We start from the raw sequence: 7537 nt of genomic DNA, 5'->3' as shown, positions 1-7537 counted from the left end.
GAATATATAGTAATTCAACTCGCCAGAAATTGGCAACTCAAGTCTTTAAAACATTTAACAAGATAAATACAAACAGACTTCTCAAACTCTATTGTCTATCTATGAAGCCTCTAAATGACAAATATGGAAGTCGGGAAAAAACCCACGACATTCTGACAAAACTGAAAGTACAATTGGAATCCTCTGGAAGCAAGGAGGCTCACCATAGCTATCTCGAACTGCAAGCGGTATCAACGAAGCTTCTATTGATGAGCCTGAATAGTTTTATCTGCATCATAAAACGATGCAGGCCAAATAGCTTCAGTACATGGAATATACGAGCATGTAAGGGGAATTCTAACGCATAAACATAAGCTTGAACTGATGGAAAAGAAACATACTTACCTCTTCTCAACTCACTCAACTCAACTCAAAGAAACATAGTTCAACTCAACTCAGAGAAAATAGGGCTCGACTCAATGATAAGATTTTCAACTCAGTAAAATAAGGCTCAACTCAATAATAAGATATTTGACTTAGTGAAATAAGGATCAACTCAATAATAAGATACTCGACTTTGGATACTCAAGAAATAAGAAACAATAAAATATGCAATATATGGAAAGCTTTTAAAACAACCGATCACAACTCAATGTATTGAAAAATACAATAATAACTCAGTTTGTATATAAAATACAATATAACTCTGTGTGGGAGGTTATCTAACCGACAACCATCACTATGAGTTATGTGATGATACATTGTCTCGCCCACGCTGCCAGAACTGTCCTATACTTTTCCAGGGTATAGGATCTACTCACTAAGTGGATCTAATAGTCTATGCTAAAAATCATTAAGGAATCATCTAAAAAGTATGACTCTTTCTACCCACGTTTGCTATATGGTTTATAAAGGTTGTGATTTATCTTAACTCTCTTCTATATCAATGCTCAATACCACTCCAAAAATATAACTAGCTCATATGTTTAGAAACATAACTCTCTCTCTGTATTGAGATTATTACTCAAAAAAAAAATTCTCTTAAAAGAGTTAGTACTCAATGGTGCTCAAAAGCTCTTTTTGAAATCTCAGTTTCCTCATCTTTTAAATGTGAAAACATTTACTCTTGGGAATACTTAGTTCCCATATATTCATTTTGGAAAAAGAACTTAACTCTTCTCTTCCTCAAACTCAGCTGCTCAAGTCTTAAAACAAGTTTAGAAATATTTGCAAAAGACTTCTCAAAATAAGGTTCATGCCAAATTATGGACGCGAACGACTCAATTCGAGGTTTTCAATAACCATACATAGAACTCAATACTCGTAACTCAATAAATCAGAACGTAAGAACTTCAGTAAGACTACTCATTTCAAGAATGCTTAAGTTAGAGGGTTTATGCGGAATTATGAGCATGAACAACTTAACTCAAGGACTTCATGGGTAACATGTAATAGTTCCATGATTAGGAATATAATCTCAAAAGTGTTAGGAACTCAATACTTAAGACTTAGATCTTGAAGATACTACTCCTCTCAAAGATACTCAACTTATGGAGTTCATGCGAAATTTATGGGCATGAACGACTCGACTCAAGGGTCTACCTAACAATATGGAACTTGTGTATATGTCTCTTCTCATTCTCATACTTACTTCCTCAAAACTTAGCTCAAATCGATAGTTGATCTCAAAGGATTCACAATTGAACTCAAAGACTTTCTTGAACTCTAGTCTTAACTCTCTCTTGAATTTAAATTATGGATTCAAGAGTTATGATTCATGGTAAGAAGGATCTCGTGATAATAATGTAGACTCATGAATACATTCTCCTCATTCTCATACTCACTTGCTCAAGTCTTGAAAAAAGTATTTAAAATTGTAGAAGACTCCTCAAAAAGACTCAAAAGGGACTTTCTCAAAATGTTCGAAAGAACTCTCAAGACTTGAATTTGATGAGTGGTAGATTTTCACTCATTTAAGGTACATTTATCTCAATATTTAGTGTCCTGGATACCTGATTTTTTCCTATTTTGATAAAATGTTGATGATTTGCAGTTATGAAGGCAGGTGGACAAGACAAGGATTTATGTTGGAAACAATGAACAAAAATGCAAAAAGAAGTGCAAACTATACATTGTTGATCGCTTAACGAGAAGGGAAGATCACCAATTGAGCACGACCTCACTCAAAATGACAGTGCATAACATTTGTGTCTATCAAGTCAGGTCAGCAGACTTCACAAAAGATAGCGATGCGCCAAATGAGAAAGGTGGCCTTGATGAACATCACCCAAATCGATAGTGTGAAAAGTAAAGATTGCATGCTCAAAATGTGAACTAAGGTGGTACTCGGTGATTCACCGAATGTGAAAGGCTGACTCAATCAAGTTCGCCAACTAAGGTTCAAACACTTGAAGCCTAGAGTATTAAAAGGCAAGCTGAGGAAAGAGAGGTGATTCGCTGAATGAGTTCGGTGAGCCCAACTATTGTCACTGAGTTAGTCGCATAATGGATTTTGGGCCAAATTTTGGGAAAGTATAAATAGCCCAAAGGGGAGAGAAATGATATACAATTTTCTAGAATAGAAAAATACCAAAATACAGTGTGTGAAGAGTAGAGAGAGAAAACACTTCACCTTTGAAGAACATTTTTCTAGCTTTTGGGGTTTTACAACTTGGTGTTTGAATTTGATAAATTGAAGTTGAATCCAAAATGGATTTACTTGTAATTGCTTGATGTTAGGTTACCCATAGTTGCTTTCATGGAAGGTATAAGCTATTTACTTTCTGTGATGGGTGGCTAAAACTCCAATATTTAGGGGTGCAAACATGGGGTTGAGTGTTGATTTAATGTAGTGGGTATTGTGATATGCTCTGTTTTGCTGTTGTTCATACAAGAATTTAGTCTAATTATCATAAGGTTAACTTATGGGTTAAGGTTGCAAACTTAATTCCTACTTCCGATCTCCGCTTGATGCTCGAAAGAGATTGAATGAAGTGGGTAATTAGTTTGATACTAGCAATTTAGGTTTGGTGTTAGAAACTTGCTTGAAAACAGAGGTTATGTGTCGGATTTATTTGCACTATTCTTGAAAGAGAGAATAGAGTAAGGTATTGAGTTGTTTAGGTTGGAATTTAGATGAGACCGGAATGATATTCTATGCATAGATGCTTCAATATCAAACGATGATTAGCGTCAATGAAGATTACTTAGTCTATTTATGAATGTTCATCACTATAGAGCAACACAATTACCCTTATGTGGGATCGATTCCCAATCCCCGCACCCTTTGATTGTTTGTTAACTCTTGATTTCTTCGATACCTTAGTTTAATTGCGCTAATTGATAACCAAAGCTTTATATTAAATTGGTGGAATTATCCACCCATTTGTTCTTACTATTGCAAATGAGTGAATTTAAAGTCCAAATTTCTTAATAGGAATTCTGCACGATATACCATTCTCTGTGGGATTTGACCCAGACTCTTCGTTGGGTTTTTTATTGACTACGATTGTTGTCCTATTTAATTAGTTTTAATGAGGATATTTGAGCGTTATCAAGAGCATATGGTGGAATTGTAGTCTTTATAGTTAATTCTTTGTTTGGTGAGGATATTGTCATCTTGCTAGTTTTTCTCAAAGGTTTAGGACGGAAGTCAGTTGTGCAATTGTGCTTATGCTTATTCCATGTTGATGGCTTGTGTTGTGCATTTGTTCAACTAATCTCACAAACCAAAAACCGAACTGAAATAAACCAAACCAAAATTTTTGAAACTGAACCGAACTGAATTTATTTTTAGTGTGGATTAACGTTTACCAAACTGAAACCCAAAAAATCAAATCGAACAAACCGAACACCCAGCCCTACATAAAAGGATTTATTTGACCACAAGTGGTATTCACCACATTACCTCAATCTGTGGGCATTAGTCACATCCACCTCGACGTTTCAAGGGTTACTTTCCTTGCCAAACTCTTGATTAAAGGATCCGCCAAATTTCTATCGAACCTTACATATTCCAAGGAAATAACACTCTGTTTTAATAACTATTTAATTGTACCATGTGTGATGAACATGTCTTTTTTCCATTGCACACATTATTTTTGGCAATCCCAATTGTCGCATGTGAGTCATAATGACGAGAGACTGATAAAACTTGTCTGCCCCATTATTGTACATCTACCAAAAGATTTCTCAGCCATTCAGCTTCTTGCCCTCCAACTTGGGAGCAATGAATTTAGATTTCATGGTAGAATATGTTATACAAGTCTGGTTAGAATACTTCCATGAAATAGCACCTGCACCCAAAGTCAACACATAGTCACTGGTGGAGCCAACTTAATCATTATCAGTTAGTTTGCATCACAAAACCCTTATAAATCAGTAGGAAAATTATTAAAATTCATATACCAATCCATAGTACATCTCAAATACATTATTCCAGTGCTCATTACTAGGATTATGAGTATATCTACTCAATCTGCTAATACCATAAGCTATATTAGGCCGAGTATAGTTCATGAGAAATATTCTACTACCAATTATTTTAGCATATTCAATTTGAGAAACACTAGATTCTTTATTCTTTCTCAGGTGTATGTTAGGATCATAAAGTGTTCTAACCAGAACTTCATCAAAATAAACAAAAAATTTCAACATATTTTCAATACAATGAGACTATACAAACAGAAACTATTAATAGTTCTTTTAATTTATATCCCCAAAATCACACCTGTAACACCTCATATCCTAGAAAAACCAAAAATGCAAATTTCAAAAGTTGCAGGTGCAACCCACGATTTCCACCCACGGACCGTAGGGTGACCCAGGACCGTGCTAGTGGTCCGTGGATAGCCACCTGCGACCCTTCCCGAGAAACTCCCAGAAATCTTTCTAAGTGTCGACCCATGGTCAGACCTACAGACTGTAGGTCGGGCCACAGACCGTGGTCCACGTCCGTGGATCAGACCCCCAGCTACAGCCTCCCAGTAGCCAAACGATGGTTGACCAGCACGGACCGTCGGCCCAGCCACGGTCCATCGATCCCGTCTGTTTGGTACCCCAACAACAGTTAAGTTAGGGGTCTTTTGGTCTTTTCCTTATATGTTGGACCCCTAAACTACATAGTGTTGGTTAGTATAAGCCAATCAACCTTATTAGAATCTACCCTAACCAAATTATTCACCAAAACTTAGAAAAAATAGAACGCAGAAGGAGAAAGAGTTAACCAAGCCCTAGTCCAAGAACGCAGCGAGTCTTCATCAGTTTCATCCCCAAAATCGAAAGATTTCTCCATGGAATTAGTCACCAGGTATGTGGGTTCCTTTCACCCATTAGGTCCCTAGATTTCAGTCAGAGGTTTCTTGAATGTTAGAAATTGTTGGGTTTTAGTTGTTATAATGATCCAAATCAAATTATCATGTTATTGCTCAGTTTTTTTTGTATGATATTCAGAACCCTGGTTGTATATATTCGTTTAGTTCATGAATTATACATGCTAGGTCAAATTATTCAGATTATTCATATATACACATGCTTCAGTTTACAAATGACACATTATCAGTCATAATTGTTACATTCTCAGAGTTTGCATGACGGTAATTGAGCTATACATTACTTCATCATTTCAGTCATAACATTGCTTATTTAAATTCTAATTGGGAGTAGATTAATACCGAGTGGACTAGGGTCAGCCACCCTCAAATTCTAGAACTATGTGCCCCGTAGGTTNTTTTGGCAATCCCAATTGTCGCATGTGAGTCATAATGACGAGAGACTGATAAAACTTGTCTGCCCCATTATTGTACATCTACCAAAAGATTTCTCAGCCATTCAGCTTCTTGCCCTCCAACTTGGGAGCAATGAATTTAGATTTCATGGTAGAATATGTTATACAAGTCTAGTCAGAATACTTCCATGAAATATATAGCACCTGCACCCAAAGTAAACACATAGTCACTAGTGGAGCCAACTTAATCATTATCAGTTAGTTTGCATCACAAAACCCTCACAAAAAAGTAGGAAAATAATTAAAATTCATATACCAATCCATAGTACATCTCAAATACATTATTCCAGTGCTCATTACTAGGATTATGAGTATATCTACTCAATCTGCTAATACCATAAGCTATATTAGGCCGAGTATAGTTCATGAGAAATATTCTACTGCCAATTATTTTAGCATATTCAATTTGAGAAACACTAGATTTTTTATTCTTTCTCAGGTGTATGTTAGGATCATAAAGAGTTCTAACCAGAACTACATCAACATAAAAAAAAATTCAACATATTTTCAATACAATGAGACTATACAAACAGAAACTATTAATAGTTATTTTAATTTATATCCCCAAAATCACACCCGTAACACCTCGTATCCTAGAAACACCAAAAATGCAAATTTCAGAAGTTGCAGGTGCAACCCATGGTTGCCACCCACGGACCGTAGGGTGACCCAGGCCCGTGCTGGTGGTCCGTGGATGGCCACCTGCGACCCTTCCCGAGAAACTCCCAGAAATTTTTCTAAGTGTCGACCCACGGTCGGACTTGCGGACCGTAGGTCGGGCCACGGACCGTGGTCCATGTCCGTGGATCAGACCCCTAGATACAGCCTCCCAGTCGCCAAACGATGGTTAACCAGTACGGACCGTCGACCCAGCCACGGTCCATCGGTCCCGTCTGTCGGTGACCCCGACAACAGTTAAGTTAGGGGTTTTTTGTCTTTTCCTTATTGTTAGACCCCTAAACTACATAGTTTTGGTCAGTTTAAGCCAATCAACCTTATTAGAATCTACCCTAACCAAATTATTCACCAAAACTTAGAAAAAATAGAACGCAGAAGGAGAAAGAGTTGACCAAGCCCTAGTCCAAGAACGCAGCGAGTCTTCGTCAATTTCAGCCCCAAAATAGAAAAATTTCTCCGTGGAATTCGTCACCAGGTATGTGGGTTCCTTTCACCCATTAGGTCCCTAGATTTCAGTCAGAAACTTGATTCCCTTAATATTATCTAGACACAGGGTTTCTTGAATGTTAGAAATTGTTGGGTTTTAGTTGTTATAATGATCCAAATCAGATTATCATGTTATCGCTCAGTTTTTTTTGTATGATATTCAGAACCCTAGTTGTATATATTCGTTTAGTTCATGAATTATACATGCTAGGTCAAATTATTCAGATTATTCAGATATACACATGCTTCAGTTTACGAATGACACATTATCAGTCATAATTGTTACATTCTCAGAGTTTGCATGACAGTAATTGAGCTATACATTACTTCATCATTTCAGTCATAACATTGCTTATTTAAATTCCAATTGGGAGTAGATTAATACCGAGTGGACTAGGGTCAGTCACCCTCAAGTCCCAGAACTACGTGCCCCGTAGGTTGTAAGTCCCTTCTATGGGCATCATTTTAGTGATCACACCAGCATGCCTCTATACCTCTGGTCGAGTATATTGGGTCCTCTCGATAAGGCGTATACATCGGACTCCACATTTTTTTATGTCAATTATTAGTAGCTCCCACAGTTCAGCCAGATTCGATTGCATTGGCCAT

The sequence above is a fragment of the Solanum stenotomum genome, chromosome 9, assembly GCF_019186545.1.
Source record: "Solanum stenotomum isolate F172 chromosome 9, ASM1918654v1, whole genome shotgun sequence".
NCBI lineage: Eukaryota > Viridiplantae > Streptophyta > Magnoliopsida > Solanales > Solanaceae > Solanum > Solanum stenotomum.
The sequence above is the reverse complement of the archived record's forward strand: the minus strand, read 5'-3'. Positions refer to the sequence as shown.